We start from the raw sequence: 26,175 nt of genomic DNA, 5'->3' as shown, positions 1-26,175 counted from the left end.
TATTAGAAGCAGAAAGGATACTGGAGGTCACCAGACATCAGATAGACTCCTCCCTATCTTACAATTGAGTTGATGAAGTAACAAATTATTGCTGCTCATAATGACAATCCTGAGTCTTTAAGAGGCAGTGATGATTATATCCCAACACCTATGCTTATGCATGCTACGAAAAGTAAAAATAAATGTAATGGCATTTACATACAGAAACTGGGATTTCCTGAAAAAAAAAAAAAACGCTTTTGTGAACTATCTCATTCTCTGATGAGGTCAGATATATTGGTCATTATGGTAAAACCTGGTAATAACATTAGCAGAGGACATGGAGCTTTTGCAAAATCTACCAGCGCTTTTCATCTTCACACCCTTCCTCTGAAATCCCCAGGTTATGTATTTCGTACAATTACCCTTACTCTATGGATTTGTCTCAGTGAAGCCACTTAAGGCTGACTGAGCCACTGTTAAAACCTGAGTCCCCTAACTAAGAGCTCCAGGAATCTTCTTCCGGGTTTCCTTGCCTGATAGCTTCTTCAGAAAAGTGATGCTAGAAAAAGAAATCTGTACCTAACAACAGCTGGCCATGCCACACCATTTATGCATTAATTCCTTCCGCAAAGATTCATTAAGCATCTGACGCACTTGGCCCTTGCCACAAAAACACTACAAAACCACCTCAAACTAAACAGCTTTAAACAGCAGTTATTACGCTCTCACAAATTTATGTGTTAGTTGAAGGGCAGATGATTCAGGCTCTGCGGGCATGTCTGCAGGTCTCAGCTTCAGGCTAGCTGATTAGGCCCGGGCTTAGCTGTGGTGGTACCGCTGTGCTCCACGGGGCTCTCATCCTCTTCCTGGGGCTGGAAAATGAGCCTAGGCAGGTACCTCTCATGGCAATAGCAGAGGTACAAGAAGAGAAGCCTCCTTTTCAAGTGCTTTCCAAGCTTTTGGTCTGGCCTCCAAGCTTTGGCCACTTATATTCCATTGGCCAAAGCAAGTCAGCCAAGAGGCAGAACAATAGAGTCTGCCTCTTTAATGGGACAAACTGCAAAGTCAGGTGGCAAAGGATGTGGATATAGGAGGAAAGAAGCTTGGGCCCATTAACGCAGTCTACAACAGCACCTACCATATTCTAGGCACTGTGCCAGGCACTGGGGATACAATGCTGATCATAACAGAAACCAGCCTCCTGGAGCTGACACTCAAAACCTGACCATTAGGGGCAGCCCTAGTGGCTCAGCGGTTTAGCGCCGCCTTCGGCCCAGGTCGTGGTCCTGGAGACCTGGGATCGAGTCCCACGTTAGGCACTCTGCATGGAGCCTACTTCTCCCTCTGCCTGTCTGTCTGTCTGTCTGTGTGTGTGTGTGTGTGTGTGTGTGTCTCATGAATAAATAAATGAAATTTAAAAAGAAACCTGACCATTAAACTTCTACCCACATGAACTCCACTGCAGCCTGTTACAACTGTAACCAAAATTTAATAATGAAGTTGGCTACCTCTCATGGTATTTTGCATTTCTGGGAGGAATAAGTGCTTTGAGGGATTATCTATTATTTTGAACTCCTGTCACCACTGCTCCCTGTGTATTGTCATGCATTATCAAGATGGTCTCCTCTGATAGATTCGTTCATGTGCATAACTGGATTTATTAAGAGAACCTGTCGAATAGCCCTTCTCTACTCTTTTGGCAATGGGTCCATGTAAGAATCCGCTCAGGTAGGACGGGAAAAGCCTGCCTTTTAGAAGCTAAAGATCTGTATTCCAGGCCTTCACCCTTTACAAGCATCCTGTTGCATCACATAGCTGCTACTTAATTCAAAAACATTTCCTGAGAGCCATCTATGTACCAGGCTCAGTGATCAGGGTTTTTCCATCTAAAGACTCATCTAATCCTCATGATAATGTTGTGAGTAAAATTAGTGCAAGATTTATCACATATTCAACAAATGGTTATTAAAGCACTAATTATATGCCAGGCACCGGGCCTGCCAGATGAGAAATACATATATTTCTGGCCATCCAGGAGCTCACTTTCTATTAAAAGTGACAGACCTGTGAACAATACAATTAAAATATAATGAGGTAAGAGTCTTTATAGGAGACAATGCACTTTAGAACATTATGCAAATATAAGGTATTATAATTAAGCATAGCTGTAGGTCTCAAAGACCTCCTCCTGTTTTCAGAAGTGCCTAATTTATCTACAAGGAAATCCGTGGTACTGTGACAATTTAAAGCCAACGGAAATATAACCTGACCCAAAACCATATGCCACCACTGTTTCCATCTTTCTGAGAAAATCTAATCAAAAGAGAAAAAAAAAAAAAGCCTGATGCTTGCCAGCTCAGCAGATAAGCAACAATCTTTGGGGATTCAAGAGAGGACTGAAGAAACAGATGTACTCAGGACAAGGAATAAGAAAAGGGTAGAAATTTCACAAATCCCATAGATTGAGGGAACTTGGGGCATAAACCTAACAAACAAAAGCATGGAGTGATCTTCTCTAGGTGTTGGTGGTAATTTCCTTGATATGAAATCAAAGTCTGGGAGATGGAAACACAAAAAAAGCGTCTGTTGGGGCACCTGGGTGGCTCAGAGGTTGAGCATCTGCCTTTGGCTCAGGGCGTGATCCTGGGTCCGGAGATGGAATCCCTCATCGGGCTCCTCACAGGGAGCCTGCTTCTCCCTCTGCCTATGTCTCTGCCTCTCTCTCTGTGTCTCTCATGCATAAATAAATAAAAGCTTTTTAAAAAGCATCTGTTTATCAGCTCCACCACTTCACAGATAAACAACCAGCCCAAATATTTCTCCTCCCTGTAAACTTTTCTTCTACTTTCATTGCTCCTCCAAGTACTCCCTAAGGTAAAGCATGCTAATTGCTGGAAGGTACAGGAGAACATCAGCCACTGAGTCAGCTCATCTTCTCAAAAACTGTCACTGACAAATAGGAAATGTTTTTAATAAAGCACATACCCTTAGACATCATTTAATCACAAATTTAAAACCCCTGTGAAGCCCAATCACTGATGGTTATGAGATGTTACTTAGAATATCAGTGCTACCATCTCAGTACTGCTTTCATTAAATGACTTTGCCAAAGTTATGAAACCTTCAAAACTCCATGAAAAATGGGCGTCTCTAACAATACCATGTATAATTAAGCATATATTGCTGTGCACTTGGAAAATTCCATTGTCACCTGCATCAGCCTCGAAGATCAATTTGCATATGTGGATCGAAGGCAACCTTATAGCCGGTTCATTTAAAAGAGCGTTTCCCCTAAGATCAGGAACAAGACAGGGATGTCCACTCTCACCACTGCTATTCAACATAGTACTGGAAGTCCTAGCCTCAGCAATCAGACAACAAAAAGAAATAAAAGGCATTCAAGTTGGCAAAGAAGAAGTCAAACTCTCCCTCTTCGCTGATGACATGATACTCTACAAAGAAAACCCAAAAGACTCCACCCCAAGATTGCTAGAACCCATACAGCAATTTGGCAGTGTGGCAGGATACAAAATCAATGCCCAGAAGTCAGCGGCGTTTCTATACACTAACAATGAAACTGAAGAAAGGGAAATTAAGGACTCAATCCCATTTACAATTGCACCCAAAAGCATAAGATACCTAGGAATAAACCTAACCAAAGAGGTAAAGGATCTATACCCTAAAAACTATAGAACACTTCTGAAAGAAATTGAGGAAGACACAAAGAGATGGAAAAATATTCCATGCTCATGGATTGGCAGAATTAATATTGTGAAAATGTCAATGTTACCCAGGGCAATTTACACGTTTAATGTAATCCCTATCCAAATACCATGGACTTTCTTCAGAGAGTTAGAACAAATAATTTTAAGATTTGTGTGGAATCAGAAAAGACCCCGAATAGCCAGGGGGATTTTAAAAAAGAAAACCATAGCTGGGGGCATCACAATGCCAGATTTCAGGTTGTACTACAAAGCTGTGGTCATCAAGACAGTGTGGTACTGGCACAAAAACAGACACAGAAATCAATGGAACAGAATAGAGAATCCAGAAGTGGACCCTCAACTTTATGGTGAACTAATATTCGACAAAGGAGGAAAGACTATCCACTGGAAAAAAGACAGTCTCTTCAATAAATGGTGCTGGGAAAATTGGACATCCACATGCAGAAGAATGAAACTAGACCACTCTCTTGCACCATACACAAAGATAAACTCAAAATGGGTGAAAGATCCAAATGTGAGACAAGATTCGATCAAAATCCTAGAGGAGAACACAGGCAACACCCTTTTTGAACTCGGCCATAGTAACTTCTTGCAAGATACATCCACGAAGGCAAAAGAAACAAAAGCAAAAATGAACTATTGGGACTTCATCAAGATAAGAAGCTTTTGCACAGCAAAGGATACAGTCAACAAAACTAAGAGACAACCTACAGAATGGGAAAAGATATTTGCAAATGACATATCAGATAACGGGCTAGTTTCCAAGATCTATAAAGAACTTATTAAACTCAACAACACCCGGGGTCCCTGGGTGGCGCAGCGGTTTGGCGCCTGCCTTTGGCCCAGGGCGCGATCCTGTAGACCCGGGATCGAATCCCACGTCGGGCTCCCAGTGCATGGAGCCTGCTTCTCTCTCTGCCTGTGTCTCTGCCCCTCTCTCTCTCTCTCTCTGTTACTATCATAAATAAATAAACTCAACACCCAAGAAACAAACAATCCAATCATGAAATGGGCAAAAGACATGAACAGAAATCTCACAGAGGAAGACATAGACATGGCCAACAAGCACATGAGAAAATGCTCCGCATCACTTGCCATCAGAGAAATACAAATCAAAACCACAGTGAGATACCACCTCACACCAGTGAGAATGGGGAAAATTAACAAGGCAGGAAAACACAAATGTTGGAGAGGATGTGGAGAAAAGGGAACCCTCTTGCACTATTGGTGGGAATGTGAACTGGTGCAGCCACTCTGGAAAACTGCGTGGAGGTTCCTCAAAGAGTTAAAAATAGACCTGCCCTACGACCCAGCAATTGCACTGCTGGGGGTTTACCCCAAAGATACAGATGCAATGAAACGACGGGACACCTGCACCCCGATGTTTATAGCAGCAATGGCCACAATAGCCAAACTGTGGAAGGAGCCTCGGTGTCCATCGAAAGATGAATGGATAAAGAAGATGTGGTTTATCTATACAATGGAATATTACTCAGCCGTTAGAAACAACAAATACCCACCATTGGCTTCGACGTGGATGGAACTGGAGGATATTATGCTGAGTGAAATAAGTCAATCAGAGAAGGACAAACATTATATGGTCTCATTCATTTGGGGAATATAAAAAATAGTGAAAGGGAATAAAGGGGAAAGGACAAAAAATGAGTGGGAAATATCAGAAAGGGAGACAGAACATGAAAGACTCCTAACTCTGGGAAACGAACTAGGGGTGATGGAAGGGGAGGTGGGCGGGTGGTGGGGGTGACTGCCTGGGGAGGTGGGCGGGGGGTGGGGGTGACTGCCTGGCGGGCACTGAGGTGGGCACTTGACGGGATGAGCACTGGGTGTTATTCTGTATGTTGACAAATTGAACCCCAATAAAAATAAATTTATTAAAATAAAAAAATAACAATAAAAAAATTAAAGTGAACCAGGATGATTTTAAGACCTTAATAAATCCCTCAAATTCATCAGAATAAGAGTGTTCTGTCTTGTAAACAGTCAAGTATTTTCTAAGGGATTACTAGGGAGACGCATTCATCTACTGCTTGGGTTGAACTTTCCTAATGTGTTCATTTTTAATTCCTTGCCTCTCTCAAGCCTCAATATCCTTGGATCCTGTTCAAATTAGTGATATATTTGAAAGTCAAATCACAATTCTATTGTTCCGTTCAATCTAACACACGTGGCTTCGGCAGGTCCTCCAGCAGGGCCAGCGCAGAGAAAATCCTGCTGCTGTGCAGGAGAAACCGAAGGCTCTTCATCTTCATTTCGTGCAACGTCCTTCTGGGAGGCCACGCGGGGAACAGGCCAGGCTGGGGAGTTCTTCACGGCCAGGACAGAAGGAAGGGATGCAAAGTACCGAGCAGAGGAAAGGACACAGGCCTACTCCCGTCGGTGACAGAGGGTCGCTGTGACTGGCCTGTCCCCAGCACCCCCCTGCCTGCCCCGCTTGCCGTGGGCCTGGAGCTGGGGCTCCCTGCAGGCCATAAGGCCCGGGTGCCCGTGCTAGCTGCCGTGCTAGTGGCTTCCTGGCCACTTCAGCCAGTGGGAGAGCCATGGAGGATCTCCCAGAGGAATCTGGAATATGCGAAAAGGGGAGAGGGACTTCGTCCTTCCGTCCTTCCTTCCGGTTCCCACAGCGGCCTCACCTCGCGCTCCTTGCTCGCTGGGCCGTTGCCATCCTGGCCTTCAGGCTGCCACCGCGCGGCCTCCTCCTCCCCCTGCTCCGCAGAGCCCCAGGCGCCGGCCCCCACGCCCTCCTTTCTCCCTCTCCTCCTCCCAGAGCGGGTGGGAACTGCTTCCCGCAACTATTCTCTGGCTTCCCCACACTTTCCCTTTTGCTCTCTGGCCTTCTGACACCTGGGTCACGAGTTCCCGGATGGAATCCCTACCACTTAGAGTCCTAGTGTACTTTCCCTCTTCCTAGGTAGACCCTCACTCATCTTCTCACCAAGACCGTGACTGTCCATGAAAGAAGAAAGCGGACTTTTCCCTTGCAGGCGAGGGACTAGGGAAAGGTCGGTATTTTATTTTTAGAAGCCTAGAGGGGATTCTGAGAGGCTCGCCATCCCCACCATTACTCTCGCTGCCTTTCTTCCTCTTTCAACCGAACTGTGGTTTCCGGGCCATCTGACAAGGGCATGCTGTGCACATCTAAAGGTGGCTCCAATGGAAGAGATGTACAGGAGTCTTCGAGAAGTCCCTTTTCCCAGTAAGCCCATCAGCCAATCCAGCTAGTGCACACGTGTAGGCAGCGGTGATCTGTAATGACCTTAGACCACGGACCACCGTGCCTCCCTCACTATTCCTCTCAAAGGCCGTCCTCACCTGCCAGTCAGGGCAGGGGCACACGAGGTACTAACCCGGACAGAAATTAGAGGCCACACATGTCATCGAGCCTATACTCTTCCACGGGGACACAGCCAGTCCCACAGAGAAGACCACGAAACAGAACCTTAGCATGGGACTTAGGAAGATGTTCCCAGCCCTCGGTATCTGGCCACCCCAGTGGTAACCGCACTTTCAAAAACAGACTGAACACCTTCCAAGATGGCATAGATCAGAGCCCAGAAATGAATGCAAGCTAAAAGCATCATTTAGAAAACTGAAAACTCTTTAGTATTGGTTTTTACACATGAATGCCATAATTATGTTGTTCTATCTGTAGCATATCTTTATTTCTCTAGTGTTTTGGTCATGTTGTACTTTGATTAAATATTAACCAACAAATATTTCAAGAAATGTAGGAAGATGATTCCCTAAATAAATAACTTAGGTTTTAAAAAAGATTGCATCTAAAAATTATTAATGCAGTGAATCGAGGTGAGCACCTTAAAACCAAGCTTGGGCAGATGTTGGCTGCAGCATTTAGCTTCCCTCTCTGAGCATCACTGGGCCCCCTCATGCCCAGAGCTAATATGACCTCAACAAAATGAAGCCAGTCTTTGGCTCAGTGATTTAAAGCAGTGGGGGGAGTTGGGAATAAACACTAATGGTTTTCAGTTGAACCCAAAGCACAATACAAGCCAACCAAAGTAAATATTTTTTTTTCTTATGCTTCCAGTTGACATTTGTGTGTCAGGATAAGGCCTTACCCAGATAAATAATATTTTGAATTAACAGCCTCTGCTTCTGCTTACTTTTTAGGGGGGGGAAAACATAGGAAATCATATAAAGGAAACAGAGTATAAGACAAACATTTCACAATGGTTCTATTTTATTTACCAATTGCTTAGGCTAGCTGCTGACTCCTCTTCAATTCTTGCCTTTACCTCCACCTGCCTCTAGCACACACATGACACACATCTCCTTCGCACACTCAGAGCACATCAATATTTTCTCCATTATTTACCACTATTCTTCTCAATTCTTCTTCATTGTATGTCTCTCAAGTAGGGCTAGTATCATAAACCCCAATTTGTAAGACAACATTTGGTGTAACAAATCTTTGACTTGTATGAAGCAGGCAGAAGAAATATTTTTGATAAGCTTATCAGTTTAAAACCATCTGTATTTTTCCTATCAGTTGTTGGAAAGTTGTATATAAACTATATACATTTAAGGATGCATATTTTCCTGACAATTGTTTTGTAATGTCTTTGAGATTTCTTAAGTCTACACAATCCCTGAATTCTGCAAGTTTATCTACAGAATGAGAATGGAGCTAGGGTTGACTAGTGTAATATACCAGTTTGTATTCAGGGTACATTCCTTCTCAGTCTGTCTACTTGTTTGTATTTGCTGAAGGTATGTGTATGTTCTGAACATTTACTATATATGTTATATATATATGTCTGAGTCATCATCTATCTGAACTCATAAGCCTCCAGCAAAATAGTTAACTTTTTTGCTACTCCTAGCAATGTGGCACACATGCAGAGATCCTCAGTATAGCAGATACAGCAGAAACTGCTGGCACCCTATCTATGTCCTCTTGCCATTCACGATTCTCTTACATGCCCATGGCTTTCCAGGCAAGCCTCTGTGGCCCCCTACCTAAAAGCCTGTTCCAGCCACAGGCGCATGCTCTGTCCACACATGGGGCAGGCCAGAAGGGCCAGGAGTTAATGCCTCCTCCAGTAGCTGTCAACCAACAAAGGATGGGAGTGGGGGATATGCACCCCAGCTTCCTTACCCCTTAGGTAGAACAACTCTGAGCCATGGTGTACACAGTCACCCAGAGGCCCACAGCAGGACTGAGGGGCAGCCACCCACAATAGTAACACTATCGTTAACGTGTGTCTGTTTAGGCTCCCTTCTCTCCCCTGTCTCACTTCACCCCTCCCCTACCAGTGCTTCCTGGGACCACTCCCAAACAGATTATCTGCATCCACAGCTCATCTCAAGGTCTGCTGATGAGGGCCTCCATACTAAAACCACTCAGCAAAGACTTTCAGTGATATGCATGGTCTTTCTGCCCTACAAACACAAAAAAAATGAAAGATTTCAGAGGGGGGTGGGGGAATAAAAATGACCTCGAAGCTTTGTTTTCTAAATACACCACTCATTCCTCCTCATGAAGTATAGCCAGCCACCAAAATCATACTATGTATAACAGTGAATATAATATTGCTCTTGCCCCCTAGGCCACTGAAGCACTTTGTTGAAGAAAACACTTCAACTAAATTGGGGCTTGGGCCAGTGCAGTTGAGTCAAGCCCCCAGCACAGACACTGGTAATACTGTCTAGACAGATAGTCCCAGCTCCTCAGTCCTTGTATCAACTCGTAGGCAGGAATTTACATGGCAGCTGTACAGAGTATCTTAGAAAGAGCACTCCAACATCCCAAATTTTTCTGTGTGGGGTTCAACATTATTAAAACCACTTCGTGGTCCTGACCAAGGCTAGATAACAGAAGAGAACACTGAGGCCACAAGGGTGGCTGAGAGTCACCAACTGACCAAATTAGGCACCAAGGTCCCAGTTTGGAAAAGGTCGGTCTTGGAGCCCTTTGGGAAGCTGGCACTAGAATGTTTCTCCACCCATAGCACACTCCTGATTGAGTGTAAGGCCCAGGGAAGCCATGTTCACCACCGCACTTACTCAAACAAATCTTGTCATACTGGGCCAGGCAGTGAGGATTCAACGGAGAACAAAACAGACCCATCCATGCCTTTGTGAGTTCACAATAGAGTGTGGAAGGCAGATACTCCACAAGCAGGCAAAGAGGTAGATACCTACGAAAGGCAGATCAAAACACTTTCGGGAGTCAGAATTTTGGGGCAAAGGGAGTGTGAAGGGGGCTGGCTGGAGGAAATAACACATGTGAAGGCCCTAATGGGGCAGAGAAGGTGGGACGTTTCAGGGACTGGAAAGAAGGCCAACATAGCTAAGGTGAGAGTGAGACAGACATAGAGATGGAGGTGGAGAGAGAGAGAGAGAGAGAGAGAGAGAGAGAGGCCCTGTTCAAGTTTGTCCTCTTGAAGCAAAGTGCCATAGGAAGCCACCTGAAGAGGTCTGAAGCCTGGGAGTTCCACGGGAAGCATGCAGGACCGAGCACTGACACACTGATACACGAGTATACAACAAATACTAGCTAAGAGGGACTCTTAATAGAAGCCCTTGTTTCCTCAAGTGAAAGCTTCAGCTTGGGGTAAATCTTTAGAACCCCTACCATTTTTCTAGAAATGCTAGTGGCTACTGAATGATCATTGATGAAATTATGACTGCCCATTAATTTAACAGGGGTTCTCAAACATAGCTGCTCATCATAGATACCTCGGGAGCTTTAAAAAATAATGACCCTTTGACACCCCCAACCAATGAAATCAGAAACCCTAGGAGGTGGGGTGTGGGTTTGAGTATTTTTTAGAGTTCCCCAGTTGCCTGTATGTGGGGCCAGCTTGGAGAACCAGGACAATATCTCTATGTGATTTAGTTTATTAGTGAACATCTGGCCAGGCTGTCACCAAGCCAAGACCCAAAGAGAGTGCGAGAGAAGTAAACTGAATCTGAAGTTGGGATGAGCTGACTCAGCGCCTGCTCTGGGCTGGGCACTTTTCATTCATCACGTTATTCCGTATTCAAAAAACCTACATGGTAACTCTTTTCATCCCATTTCACAGATGACAAAGAACTGACACTCAGAAGCAAGCTGCCCAGGTCACAGAACAAGTAAATGAGGTGGCCAGCATTCGAGCTCTAGTCCTTTTGTGTTCCAAACCCTACCCTTTCTCCCTACAACCCTTGACCCTCATACTGCTTTCTAAGAAAGAGGTGTATGGTTATAACCCTGGAAAAGCCAAAAAGGACACTGGAGACCTAGAAGGTAGTGGTATTGCGAAAGGTCATGGGGGGCAGTTTCAGAGGCCACAAGAAGAACCACACATAACTCATCATGTTTCCCGTGGACAGTGCTGCCACTTACAGCAGATCTTTAGCTAGTGTTCTCTTGCTCAGAAACCTCTCCTCACGTTTCTGAGGAGTCATCCCTGATCCCGCTCTTCCTCTCATATGTCTAATCTAATTTAACAGTAAGTCCTATAGTCTATGCCTCTAAAATATCTCCAGAACCTGGGCCCTTCCCACCATCCGCACAGCTACAGTACTAGTCCAAGTGGCCCCGACTCCCCATCAGGTCACTCCTGACTTTGGCAGTCCTCACCCAGCAGCTAGAGCTAGGGTGGAAACGGAAGTCAGAGCTTGCTCATCGAGCCAAGCCGGCTGCTCTGCTTAAAATCCTCCAGAGGCTTCCTGTTTCAAGTGGGCCACAATCCCCACTCCTCACGGTGACCTCCGGAGCCCTCCCAGCTCTGGGCCTGCCTATCCCTCTGCTGCATCTCCTGCAATGCTCCCTCTCACTCACCCTGGCCTTCCACCTGGCCCTGCCCCTCAACACAGGCTGCCCTCTGGGGGCATTGCCACTCGCCACTCCTTCTATTGGGATCTTTGTGTGGCTGCTGCTTTTCCTCATTGGGCTCTTGATGACAATGTCACCCCCTCAGAGAGGCCATGCCTGACCATCACAGCTGAAGAGGCCTCCAGCCCCATCTTGCTGGGATCATGTGCCATGCATTCAATAATTACTTGCTTACTGGTGGACATGCTTTCAACAGTGTAACTAACTGCATCCATGGCCAGAAGGATTGTGATTCTTTGGTTGGAAATTCTATTCATCACACCCTGTTTGTCATGCTCCTTGGCCTTGAACTCATTGCCCGTCCTCCTTTTCAGTTTGCAAAGTGAGAATAATGATTAACGTGAGTCTTGAGGTGACCTTCTGACTGAAGACTTGATGTGTATTAGCAATTAGACTCCCAGTGCCATATTCAGAAAGAGGGACGACCCAAAGCCAAATCTTTTTCTTGCACCTTTCCGTTTGTGTTTGATGTTGCCTTTTCATTTGCATTTAGCACATTCATGGAGGAGGCAAATAAACATTACACGGGCTGACACAGTGTGAACGCTTCAGAGCCAGTCAAGGCAGGAAGGCTGAGAGCAAACCTTCACCAGAAGCCCTCCCAGGCTTGGAGCAGACTCTAAGTCCATTAATCTCCCGCAAGATAACCAAGTCCACTGCCAATAAAAAATGAACAGCACCATTTCCCGGACTTGGCATTACTGTGAGTCCAAACAGACCCAGAAAACGGAATGCAGCTTCTACTCCAGGCCATTCACGGAAGGATGGATAGTGCCCCCATGGCTACTGTCTGGTCTTCTGCATGCCCTCCTTAATTGTAGCATTAACCTGCCACTGTGTAGTCTCCTCTTTTCTCTACCTTGTAGTCAGGACTTCTAAATCTGTGGCCCGCCCCCCGCTCACCCCACCACCATGAGGTCTATGGGTAGAATTCAGGAGGCCCATGACTTGGATAGGAAAATTTTACCTTTTGGGTTTCAACCCTCAAGTGAAATTTGGCATTCCCTTCAATTCAACATAGGCAAGAAACCTCAAAAGTCCTCTTGCAGTGGCTGTGACTTTGTCCCCAATAAAGCTCACAGTTATCTTCATATTTCACATCTCAGTCATTGCAATATCTCAAAATACTGTTAACACTTATCACTGCTTCAAAATTACAGCAGTTGTTAGAACTGTTGCTAGATCTTATTTAACATGTTAATAAGGAAGCACATGTATTTGTCTATTGCAGACCTGGGTATTTTTAAATTTTTTGATATCTGTCTTTCAGTATAGTTGACTTTTCATTGTTATCCTACGTATTTTATTTTATGCATGTAAGATCAGTTCTTGAGAGGGAATTCATAGGCTTCAACAGACTTCCAAAGCCTAGCTCCCCCATTAGGTCACTCATTCAAGTTGCCAAATCCTCTTACAGGTACTTCAGAGAAGTCTTTGCGGGCCATGCTGCCTCTTAAAAAAACATCTATGCCTACCTTTAGTATCCTCGGACATGCAAAATAAACACTGTGATTAAAAACCACTCCATGGGGCAAAGTGCTGCTTTGTTTTAAACCATAACAGGTCAGCTTCACCAGAAATTCTGATTTCCCCATCTCCCCAGGGACCCTGGTTGAGAGTCCCTTCAAGACGGTAGAAATCACCCTTGTCCTTGGCTCCCTTCCCCAAGATAGTTATTCCACTAACCACCCTCTTCTTACCCAAATTGCAGGCTAGGACAGGTTGTCTTCCCCCTTCCTGGCTGGGGAGGTAAGGAAGAGGCTCTCGTTGGTGTGATGTGGGTAATTCCTTTTTTCTTTTCATTCTGAGATGATAAGGGTGGGGGTTTTGGAAAAGCATACCAAGAAACTTAAGGGAAAGGCAGAAACCAAGAAGGAAATACACAAGTCCGGAATCCAACTTGTCTTTAGAGAACAGATTTCTTATCCCAGGTGACTACAGTCTGGCTTCCCACTGACTGGCCTGGCACCAATCATTGGGCTCTCGAGCCCCTGTTATTTTCCTCCTCTCTGGCTGGCTGGGATGCGAGGCTTGGCAAATCCGAGCCTTACCCAGAGGGAGCTTATGGTTGGCACAGCTTCTAGGCCTGGCAGGAGTCTCAGGCCCTGCTAATGTCGGCTTTCTGACATCCCTCCAGGTGTGTGCAGAGTGAGAAGAGAGAGAGGCCAATGGCAGCATCAAAGAAAAAGCCAACATCTGAGAGAAAGGGCGAGGATCTGGATTAAGGGCAGAGGTAAAGAGGCAACGATGGTGGAGAGAGACCCAAAGAGTCGGGAAAGGAGCACTGTGTGGGGACCCAGCCGCGTGTCCTTCCCTTTGGTTCCCCCTTGAGGCCGCTTCTGGTACTGCACCTGGTCCCTGTACCCCAGCTCAAGCTACAAATAGCCCTAGCAATTCCCCATGCTTCCCGCCCCTCCCCCCGCCCGCGCCCCAACACACATATCCCAGTTCCTGCTTGGCCCTCCCAACACTCATTTATAAGCCCCCTCTCCCTTTTCTTACAGACTAAAAATTTTAAACTCTTTCTCAACCTCTCCTGATTTTAGGAGTGGCAATGTACTACAGGTCTAGCCATGAAGACACAAGGGGAAATCTCCTGGGGTGCTTCTGGAGAAAATATTACTTTCCTTATTAAAGAAATAGACATAACCTTCCCCCTTTTTCCTGCCCGCAGTGCATACCTGATGTCTAGAATTGGGAATGTTATATTTCAACCACGAGGCAACAAACATGAAGAGAAGGCTGAGAGAATGGGAGAGATGCCATCTCTGACATTCTTGCACCACTAAATCAGTGCCCCAGTGGCTAACTCCAGATTCTGAAATATACAGGGAAAATCAGTCCTTTTTTTGTTAAAGTCATTCTTAGTTGGTTTTTTTCACTTGCAGACAAAAGCATTCCTAACTCATACACTATGATAAATAAGCCCCCTTCTTCCAATATCCATCCATTACTCTAGGTAACCACACTTCCATTCCCAAATCCATCTGCTGTGAAGCCTGCCCTTCCCCAGAAACGCCTGACCCCACACAAATACTGATGACACAGGTGACAGCTCTTGGATAGCATGGCTAGCTGGGCTCAGATTCAATGTTAAATCTCTCTCTTCTAGCTCCAACCTGTACAACACCCCAGGATTGTCTCACCACCCAACTCCCCACAGATAGTTTCCACAATGCCCAGTTGCAGAGTGGCCAGGTAGGTACGGTTGTTGACATTAACTTACACAGTTTATCTCAAACCTCACTCCTCCATGAGGTCATCCCTTGTCACCTCAGCATGAAGTGACCTCCCCATCTTTCAATGCTACTTACACCTGCACCACCCAGTGAGTGCAGAACACTTATGGTGCTGTAATGCATTGGTCTTAGTTTTCTGCCACCTGCAGGAAGCCTCCCTGGCTCTCTTAGTCTGAGTTAAACATATCTAACACCAACTCTTGCAATGCCCTATGTGTTCCTCTATTAAAGTCTCCACCAGACTTTTGTCATCTTTTGTCAACCTCTCTACATCCTCCAGTAAGCTGTGATCTTTCATATAGGGGTAATAGCTTACAACATATATCCTTTCTCAAATTGGGCCTGCAATGTTAGATGTTTAAATTTTTTTCTTAAAAAAAATAAATTTTTTTCTTGAATTAATGAACAATCACGTCTCCCCACTAAGACATCAAGCTCGTTGAGAACAGAAATCTGGATTTTTGCCTCCTAGCACCCCCCCCCATTGATACCTACAATGGGCTTATAATGTATATTTTGTCACTAATTTGTATACAGAGACATCCAGGTTTTACTTCAATAACTTCTGTTTGACAACTAAACAACATGATTTTGTTTGTATATGTACATATGTAAATATCTAATCATGAAATGTGTATGTATAAATATATGCAACACTTAGCCAAGAGGTGCCAGATGAAAGCTTGGCCTGATGATTCTTTCCCACCGAACTGCCCAGTGGTTTGACTCAACCCTTCAACCGTTCTTGCATTATGCATACATAGCTGCTATTATTGTCTTACTAAAAGCTTTGTAATAAACATCATCAACAATTAAAAGGAGCCACTTCTGAAGAAGTTCTCAGATGAAGCAGAGCAACATAAGAGGGCTTCACACAGGTAAGAGAAAGGTGTCTTCGAAGGACAGTTTAACACTGACACAAATATCCTCTGACGTTACTCACTGGAAGTCCAAGGCACCGCTGGTGATGTTCTCAGGCAAGAGAGATCCTTGCAAAACACAACCCATCACGATGCCAAGGGCTGACTTCTCAGACAGGATGGTTCTAACCAAAGTGTTTGGGATATTTAAGAGGATGCTCACCATCCCCTTTCTTCCAAGTGGAAAATGGTAGCCCAGTGATTCTCCCAAATTCAAGGAGAAAGCCCCACAAGGGTGAAGATGGGGTGGAGTCAGCCATGGTGTTGGCTGGGGAAGGGAGTGCAGCAGGGAAACTCGAGCATGTGTTTTCAAATAAAGTAGAAGGAAGGACTCTGAGAGCTCATGTTAGGTTAAGAATATGAAAATTCTTGGGGAGAATACCTCCTGTGGGAGAGAGTAATTTTATAAAGAGTAAAGAAAGAAAATACCCATGTGTCTTCTGACACAAAACTTCATGCTAGCCTGGAAAACATATGGAACACACTAAGGAAGAATATTCTTAGATTATGATCTCCAAGGCTGGGGGAGACCTGAAGCACCCTCAGAAAATGTGAGTGATTCACCAAAGTTCAAGCAACTTTTAGTCCCAGTCCTCCCAAATGTGGAGAGGAAGTAGAGAGGGGCATAAAAAAATAGGATTAAATGGTCCTAGCATCTGGTTGACAGTAGATTTCTACTTTGCCCTTATCTTTCCCCAAAAGCATCTAGTCAAAATGACCCATTGTCAAACCTGACAGAGACCCCTGGGCCCCTGTGGAAGTCATATTAGTCGCTTACCAGATGTTATAGACTGAATTGTATTCCCCCCAAAATTCACAGGTTGAAGTCCTAAGCCCCAGGATCTTATTTAGAAGTAGGGTCCATTAGAGATATCATTAGTTAAGATGAAGTCACAATGGAAAAGAGTGGGTCCCTAACTCAATATGACTGATGTCCTCATAAAGGAGGGGCAATTTGGAGATGGACACAGGAGAACAGCATGTGAACATGATGAGTCTCCAGCAAGCAGAGCCCAAGGTTGCCAGCAAACGACCAGAAGCTAGAAGAGAGGCATGGGACCTATTCACCCGCACAGCCCTAAAAGGAACCAACTGTATTGACACATTGATCTCAGACTTCCAGCCTCCAAAACTACAAGACCGTAAACTTCCATTGTTCAAGCAACGCAGTTTTGGGCATTTTGTTAAGGAAGCCCAAGGAAACTAATACACCAGATTAATCACTGACACCTCCAATGTTCAAATTGCCAAGTGCCATCTCCTCCACAGATGATCTTACCACCGCTGAAGAATTACCACCACCTCAGTGTTCAGAGTTCTCTTTAGGTTGCCTTATGCCTCTGGCCCCTTCTTATGTATTTACTTCCTTTCTACAGCTAGGAAAATCTGTGTTTACTAATTTCTAAGATGGGATTGATGCAGAGCCATCTGCTTAATGAGAAAAATTCCTGTATATATGAGATAATCAACAAATATGGCTCCAATTAATGATTTTTCAAATTACTATTTAAATATTGACTTGGACTGTGCCCATATGATGTCAAAATAACTGATTTGCATGTGAATATTTCAGTCAAACAATTAGCTGTTTTGTCTACATAGCTCCAAATAACGTGGTTGATTGTTGTTCTATTATCAAATTGGATTGACCAGTGATTTTTGGCATCATAAAGCACAGCCTAGATTCCTTTATGAGTACCAGGAGATCAAGCCAGAGAAATAAAAAGGTATTTCTTTTCTTTAAACTCCCAAGGACTATTAATAATGAAATATTACAGTGAAGGGAATTCTCATTAAGAAAGTATCACCTAATAACATTAGTTAATAGTCCTTCCTGTGGGATTTTGTCACCACCTTATTTCACCTTTATTGTTCTATAGGGGAGTTCATTACCATGGCTTAGGTGATTCTACAGCTTTATAGAGATCAAAGTGTTACTGCTTCAGGTAAGGCAAATTAAACAGAACGCCTACCAGATTGATAATAAATAGGGAGGTGAAGAAGTGGAGGAAGGGTCATGAACACATATGTTCTCATTCTTCTTTTCCCCATTCCCCAATTTGCCTCACCACCCACTGGCCAGAGTGATGGGGAATGGATGGATAAATGTAGGGTGGAACTGGAAGAAGAAAACTGGGGAGAGTGGTCTGAACTGGACAAAGGAGAAGAAGTGAAATAACCAAGCTCCCAAGTGGTCCAAACCAGACCCACTACTGTACCTCAGGCCCTGGCCCTGCGCTAAGGTCAAAGCTTAACAAAAGTCAGGACATTACATCTTCATGGCCTTGCCACAACTCCTTCTCAGTCTTTCACCTCCTTTTGGCCCTCCATCCTTTCTTTCCTCTTCCCTGTGTAAAATGAGGGACCATCATAGTAGTCCCCATATTCCATCTTTGCTGTTCTGTGGGTTAAATTAATCTCCCCTGGGGAGAGGGAGGTCTGGGTGGCTCAGGTGGTTAAGCATCTAACTCTTGATCTCAGCTCAGGTCCTGATCTCAGAGTCATGAGTTCAAGCCTCACATTAGACTCCACATCCAGTGTGGAGCCTACTTAAAAAAAAAGAATCCCCCCAAGTTGGAGACTCCATGGAAGATTTGGTTTTCCACAGCAAGATGTGAACATCGCAATCTGAAATTCAGAATCCCCAAACAATGAGCTAAGTAATACACTGGTCCAATCTAGTATAATTTCTAGATAATCTCATTATCCTAATTCTTATTACATTATTACAGGGATTTTCAAGTAACATTCTAAGATGTTTTAAAAAAAAACGTATTTCACCAAAAAGAATTTAGAAGGAAGACAAATCAAGAAAGAGATTGCAAAGGTTTTGTGAAACTAACATCTAACAATAGAGAAAAAACTACATATAATGATTATAATGAACAAGCAGACAAACATAAAACATTGCTGGTAAGAATGTAAAATGGCTCAGGCCCTTTGTAAAAGAGCTCGGCAGTTCCTCAAAATGTGAAGCTTGGAGTTATCATGTATATTCCAGCAGTAGTTACATGGCCAAGAGAAACAAAAACATACATCCACATAAGAACTTGTACATGAATGTTAATAGCAGTATAATTTATAATAGGACTAAAAATAATTCATTAAAATGGTTTCATATTTACAGTGCCCCCACACAGATGTCAGGGAAAGAATGAGTCGCTAACACTGCAAAACATTGGTGCCAGTATTCTTCAATGTGATTGCTAATTGTGTGAATTAAAGCACACACGTGTGAAATATGTGCCTGTGTGTGCGTGACCTAACAAAGTATAAGCTGCCACCAGAAATGGAGGCCTTATGTAGAGACATTATGCTCTTTGGTCACCTTCAGGGATGGGTTCTAGAGATTCAGTAGAGGGGAAATCACAGGGGTGCATTATAAAGATGAAGTGAATTGAGATGAAACACAGAGGGAGGTTTTTGGGGAATCTCACCCATGAAAGCCACACATTCCATTTTCCCAACCCCTGCTTCTCATTGATCTCCTTTCCTTCTTCTCCAGATGAAACTGTCTTATGTAAGAAACAGCCATAAGATATAACTCAGTTCCCTTTGAAGCAATGACATTTATCAATCCACGTGAATCACCATATTATGGATTTGACCTAATCAGTTTTATCCTCTACCTTGTAAACTCCTCCAGGCCACTAACCTCCCTCGTCCAGCTCTCATGTCCAAACCTTTACATTCAAGCCCCATTTGTTGTAGCTTAGAGCTCAACACAGTCCCCCCACTCCTTCTTCCTCACCCTGACAAGAGGCTCTGTGTTCCAGTGGAATTTGGTAAAAATGCACTAATATCTCTAGGGTTGGGCATGGCTTAGCAAAGCCCTTTGGAACAACACTGTGTTTTCAGAAATCATGATGCAGTATCTTGGCTCCATTCTGCAATCATCTAGGTCCTGGCAGTTCTATCTCTCAAAAAAACTATCAGTGCTTCCCTTTCCATCACACTGGCCTCTACCTTGCTTCAGGTCCTAATCTCTTCTCATCCTAATTATTATCATGACCTCCTAACTGGTCTCTTTGCCTCTAGACTTGTCTTTCCTTTATCTATCTTCTATGTTGCCACTGGAGTAACTTTATAGAACATAAGGCTGGCCATAAACTCCCTCATTCAAAGCCCTGGAATGGCTTCTGGTCATCTTCAAAATGAACACCCAGCTCCTTATCTAGGTTTATAAGTCCCCTTTTAACCCAGTTCCTGTCCACTTTTCCAAACTACTGCCTGTCCATCCTGAACTATTTGTAGTTCCCAAAACAAGCTAAGCTCTCTATCCCATCCTTATAATTATTTCAAATGATATTTCCTCTGCCTTGAATACTCCAAGAATTCTTCCAAGTAGCCCTGAAAACTCTTTCCCTCCATGGGGGGTTAGCTAATTCTCTTCTTTCTCAAACAGCTCTACTGATGCATAATTTACACACCATTAAATTCACTAGGCTAGACTAACTATTAACCTTTGAGACTCCATTTGGATGTCATCTCTTGTTTTTGATTGGACTCCCTCAGAAACAGATCTTGAAACAAAGGTGTGGGTGCAAGTGGTTTACTTAGGAGGGAATTCCCAGAAAGCTCAGTGAAGGCATAAAGATGGAAGATGGAGAGGACAGAAAAGCCAATTCAGGGTGTGTTCAAGAGTGGGTTACTGCTGTGGGCAACTAGGGTGATCAACTCTGCTGGGAAGTCTTGAGAGCCTGAGTGAAACACATTTCTGAGTTGTCCCACAGAAAGACAAAGAAATCTGGGTACTTATTTTTCCTATTCCTCATTAATTTAGTTACTTCAAGGGGTGTTAGCCCACTGGCATTTCCAGCCTACCCCATGGCCAAAGGATATCTCAAACAGAGAAAGGCAGGAAGCCCTTAGTATATACAGAAACCACCTAGAGTGAACTTCTAGGCCAAGAGGGTAAGGATGGAGCACCAGACAGCATCTCTACACATGCTCTCCAAAGCTTCTACAAACCTTACCTTTATTTTTCAGATTGGGTTAGGGAAACATTCTCACTGGTCCCATAGTACCAACATCCTTGCTGCACTCCACAATTTTGTTATTTCATTTGGCTTCAGTCCACTTCACTGTGCACTCCTCAAAGGCAAGACCTTTACATGACTTCATGCTCCATATTTAGCATGTGCCTTGGACCTTCTACCTGGCCCAATAATGTGTCAGGTTATTTCAAAGCACTTTACATTCATTATCATATTTTACACCTGAAAATCTCCTTACCAGGGAGATAGCATCATCATCTTTCTCATTCTGATTTTATAGACAGAAAGCTAAAATATAGTGATAAGACAGAGCTAGATGAAGGACCACATTTGCTGATGGATAGGCCAGTAGCCAAACTACTTTAGTTTCTGCTCCTTAGCACACTACAGGAGGTAACGGCATTCACCTGAGGCTAAGTATTTCAACCCATGGTAGAACAGACTTTTCCATATCTAGAATAATCCGCTTTACAAAATTCAGAAGATGCCCGAAGGTGGAAGCAAAGCAGCCTAGAAATGCCAAGTCCTATGCTATATCTGAAAAAGGAACCTTTGATTTTTTTTTCTCCTCTCACTTAGCTTCTCCAAGGAGCTGTCTCCTGATGTAATTTTTCTACAATTCTAATATTTGTGAATATGTAAATCAGATTTTACTATTAATTAATTCACCAACATAATGCCATTCACTGGAAGGAAGTGATCAGCCATGGGGAACAGAATGCCTTGTAGCTCTGTCATTTTTAAAAGTCAAAGCAAGAAGTACACAGTTCTAATAACAGAAGGGATGAAGTGCTTTGTTCTTAGGTTATGCTCTGGAGTACAATTTTTAAAGGGATTAAATATATAAACATCAAAGAAAGACTGCCCTGAAGCTAAGAGTTGTATCAGGAAACCCCCTGCTTTTTTATGTCCCCTATGTTCATACATAAGACAATGGCTCTGGTGATTAGAATGATCTCTATTCACTTTACAGAGTAAAGTAAAGGAAGAGAACTAAAGAATGTTTCCCTCTGCAGTATAATGTGTGTTGGTGAACCACTGAAAAAATGGAAGCATTTCAACAGGCATAAGGTCAATCTATTTGGTTGCTTTTTTCATTATGTATTTTCAAACCAGTTGACAGTTTTCCATTTTAACATTTTGAGTGATTTTCTTGTTAGAAAAATCCAGACAAGCACTGCAAAAGTTTTACCATCTGCAAAAAGAGTGGGTTGGATTAGATCAGCAAACACTTTGGGTTCCATAACAATATTTTTGTTGGTCCACAAAAATCCTCTGAGGAACACCAACATCAGAAATGAATCCAAACACTGAAAAACTGATTAATGGATAGGCCACAAAATTGCCACCTTACAACACTATTACATGAACAGCAAATATAGAAATAGCATTAATTGTTTATAATATTCATGGCATATTATGTTATCGGATTAAGATGTTTTTGACGTATTATGATACCCAGTCAAGGCATTTTAGGAGAGGAACTAAGTCAATTGTGCTTTGAAGAAGAATGATTGAACAGAAAAACATAGATTTTGATATGACATAGGCCTAGATTCTATTTACACTTCCACTGCAGTGTAATCCTGCACAGGATATTTAATGTCCTTAATCCTCAGTTTCCTCTCTTTCTAAAATGGGTTTGACAATTCTTAACAGCCCACAGTGATTTTGCAAATCACAAAGGTAAGGTATGGGAAAGTGCCTACGGTAAACTTAGCACATAAAATGCATTAAAATGTTCTTTTCCTCATGTTCTATTCTGTAAATTTTCCGCTAAATTACTCCTGAAGTTCAAGAGGTTGTATTTTAGAGTCAGCTCTAATGTATCCCTTTAAATGCCCCCCTCCCATACAAACACATCACAAAGCCATAAAAGTATTGGGCACAATTTCAAATATGATTCTATTGAATTTGGTGGTCCACTAATTTATATACATTTTCATTTTAATTGTCCTGGCATAGAAAAAAAATGATCAACCCCCTGGATTATATTATTCTAAATAATCTCTTTAGCTCTAATTTTTCTCTAATAACAGTTTAGAAGAGATGGGGGCTGGAAGGGGGAGGAGTAACTAAGTTTACGTGGATCTGTCCCTGGTGCTGAAAGTGAAAAATGTATGTAAACTCTCCTCATTTAGGTGCAGTGGAAGGAAAGCTAGTTTAACTTAATGAAAAAACAACATGAGTTGCACTTAATTTGATATCGAGAAAGTGGCATTACTCAGGACTTCCCAAAACTTTAAGACGATCCCAAGGAAAGAGAGAAGGGGTCCTCTGGCAGCTCAGCCACATGATCAAAGGCTATCCAAAAAACTGACACATAGTATCATTAACATGTAGGTATCTATAATATTAGATAACAAAGACGCTCAAACCAGCAAGATGCTAATTCTAGACTAAAGACACTATAAAACTAGAGACCAACCAGATACCATCTATGCCTTTTTGAGACCCCACACCATTGTCATGACCTCTCCTTGGGCATCTCCCTTGCTCAGGTTCATATTTTAATCCTCGAACTTATTAAACTAAAAATCCCTTGAGAGTAGGGAATCTCTTGCTCTATTTCTCGTAGTTGTTGACTACTGTAGAAACTTACTGCTAATTGCAATAAGATTACTCAATCTAGTTAAATTAATCAACGTTGGTGTGCCAGAGAAAACTTATCAGATATGTGAGCTAGGATTTTATGAGAACCTTGAAGGATGGAAGGATTTTGGAAAGTAAAGAGAAGGTGAGGCTTTCTGTTAGGAGAAAAAAAGCAAATTTGGACGTGGGTGAGCAAGACACCCAGCTAGTGTGTTCCAAAATGTCTCTTCCTGAGAGGGAAATAAGCCATAAGAGAATCTTAACAATAGAGAACAAACTGACTTTTGATGGAGGGACATAGGTGGGGGATGTGCTAGATGCATGATGGGTATTTAGAAGGGCACTTGTTGGGATGAGCACTGGGTGTTGCATCTAAGTCATAAGTGACTGAGTTCTACTCCAGAAACCAATATTGCACTGTATTTTAACTACCTAAAATGTTAATAAATAAACAAATAAATGAATAAGACAGAAAAGTTCTTTAAAAATCCCATTTACAAAAAACAAAAACAATACCCAAAAAGGTCTCTCCCTGAATCAGTGCAGGAAAATAATTCTGCATGACTTTTTTCCTTATGTCATGATAGATCACTTTAAAAAAAGATTTTATTTATGTATTCATGAGAGACACACAGAGAGAGAGAGAGGCAGAGACACAGGCAGAGGGAGAAGCAGGCTCCATGCAGGGAGCCCGACGTGAGACTCGATGCCACACTCGATTCCTGGACCCGGGATCACGCCCTGAGCTGAAGGCAGACGCTCAATCACTGAGCCAGCCAGGGATCTCGATAGATCACGTTTTAAAAAGACTCATGACAATGCTGAGATCCTACTAAATTGGCAGAGTACTCTGAAAAATCCAATCAGCACCCTTTTGAATGGGTATCATCTACACATAGCAGTGTGGCTCTTTGTCTTAAGCAGCCTATTAGGACTTGCCACACATGCTCTCTCCTCAAGTGCAAGTTTAAGCTATCTTCAGAAGTCTCTCTTTGGATAAAATTTCAGGGAGTACAGTGTTGTTGTACATAAAATAGCTTCTTGGTCAAAACAGGACTGAGTCCCAGCAGATACTTCATGGAGACATCCTCATTCAAGATAACACTGATATTGGCCAGGGTTGCTTCCCTACTCTGAAAGAAAAACCCTTGCTATACTTTGCCCTTCCCTGCATGTGTTTCCATTCTCCAAGAAATCTTACCTAGATCCTTTAGGATGGCAGAAACATGTCCCACTTAAAAAATATCAGTGTTACTGAGATTAGAAATGTAAAAAGGAGTGATGAGCACACCATCCTAAGAGCCACCCTAAATTGCAGCTGCCCGAATATCATGATCCTGCTATGCATACTGATTTCATGGTTAACATAGAACTGTTTAGATTTAACATATATGCATAAAAATATTTTGTTGTTCCTCTGGCAGAAAATGGTGTTGTGATATTGAAAGCTAATGACTGACACACTTGCTACACAAGAGTAAACCTGTTTCTAACCTTATCAAACAATAGGCTTTTCCTTTGAGCCCACACTCTCTCCACACCATGATTAATCCCTCTGGCATTTCTGAGCAAGACTGAGCCAACAGACTTACTCCTAATGTAACAGATCATTCCTATGATCCTCTCCCAAGTGAGAATACTTCATTTATTTTATCAAAAAATTTAATCCCTGTGAAGTAATGCCCTTGTCCCTTCCAATTTAACAATGATTAGAAAGTCAACTGTAAGGAGCAGTCTACTTAAACAGCAGTGGTGGATATTTGACCCTAAGAAAATAGAGATGTAGTCAGAGATTTACATGAAGGATGTTCATCTCAGTGTTATTTATAACAGTAAAAATTTATTTATTTATTTGTTCTTTTGTAAACAGCAGGGGGAGGGGCAGAGGAAGAGGGAGACAGAGAATCTTAAGCAGGCTCTATACTCAGCACACAGCCCAGATGCAGAGATCCATCCCACAACTCTGAGATCATGACCTGAGCTGAAATCTAGAGTCGACGCTTAAGCAACTGAGCCACCCAGGCGCCCCAACAGTAAATTTTTTTTAAAAAACCTAAAGGCCCCCAAATAGAGTATACATTAAATAAGTTGAGTTTTAGCCATTGATGGAATTCTTTGCAGCCATTAAAAGGTTTTATAGCAATATTAAGCAATATGAGAAAAAGCTTACAATCTATATAATGAAAAAAAAATGTTTACCAAACAGAACATTTACTATGACTTTCAATTTTAGAAAAAGAGAGTGTATAAACATGCCACATCCATTGCCTAAACCCTCCTGCTTGAAGACTACCAGGAATGTATCAGTAGTTGAATGCCCTGGGTTTATTTTTCACTGCAGTGAAGGAGAATCTGCATCATGGGGAACTGAGGGCCATCTCAATAAGAACCATTTGGGTTTGTGTTAAGTAATTTGGGGAAAGATTTAAGATAATGGGGCTTCCTGTGGATTGGATGCTGTCAAGAAACAGGGGTAGTTTTATGATTGGGTGTTTTAATAAGTCTTTATCTGGGAGAGAAGACTAGACCAAAGCGATAGCTGTAATTTGTTTAAAAATTTTAAATTAAAAAAAAAACCACAATATTCACTCCTGCTAGCCAGGATAGGGACTTGTTTGGTCATTTTGGTATTCAGACAATACTCATGCTTCATCTGTGTTCAGACATGATTATGGAGTGGTCCTAATTTTGTCTGGATCCATCGCAGTTACTCAATGATCTTATCTGACACTAGTGTTTTGGAAAATAGTTGTTATTCAAAAGGGGACCATGGAAGCTTAACTATGAGTACCAGGGCAGCTCCTAGCAACACTAAGTCCCAAATTATAATACCAGGCCAATTCCTCGATGGCAGGGACT

At 42.9% G+C, this 26,175-nt stretch overlaps 1 long non-coding RNA gene across 1 annotated transcript in view; it reads right to left on the bottom strand.

Annotated features, from left to right (window-relative positions):
* LOC144307993 (uncharacterized) overlaps window positions 1–16,597 on the bottom strand; it is a 42,085-nt gene extending 25,488 nt beyond the window's left edge. The window contains exon 1 of the long non-coding RNA XR_013374648.1: window positions 16,506–16,597. This is a non-coding gene — a long non-coding RNA (uncharacterized LOC144307993). The remainder of the gene's footprint in view (window positions 1–16,505) is intronic.
* Window positions 16,598–26,175: the final 9,578 nt, after the last annotated feature.

This window comes from Canis aureus, chromosome X, assembly GCF_053574225.1.
Source record: "Canis aureus isolate CA01 chromosome X, VMU_Caureus_v.1.0, whole genome shotgun sequence".
Taxonomy (NCBI): Eukaryota; Metazoa; Chordata; class Mammalia; order Carnivora; family Canidae; genus Canis; species Canis aureus.
The sequence above is the reverse complement of the archived record's forward strand: the minus strand, read 5'-3'. Positions and strand labels throughout refer to the sequence as shown.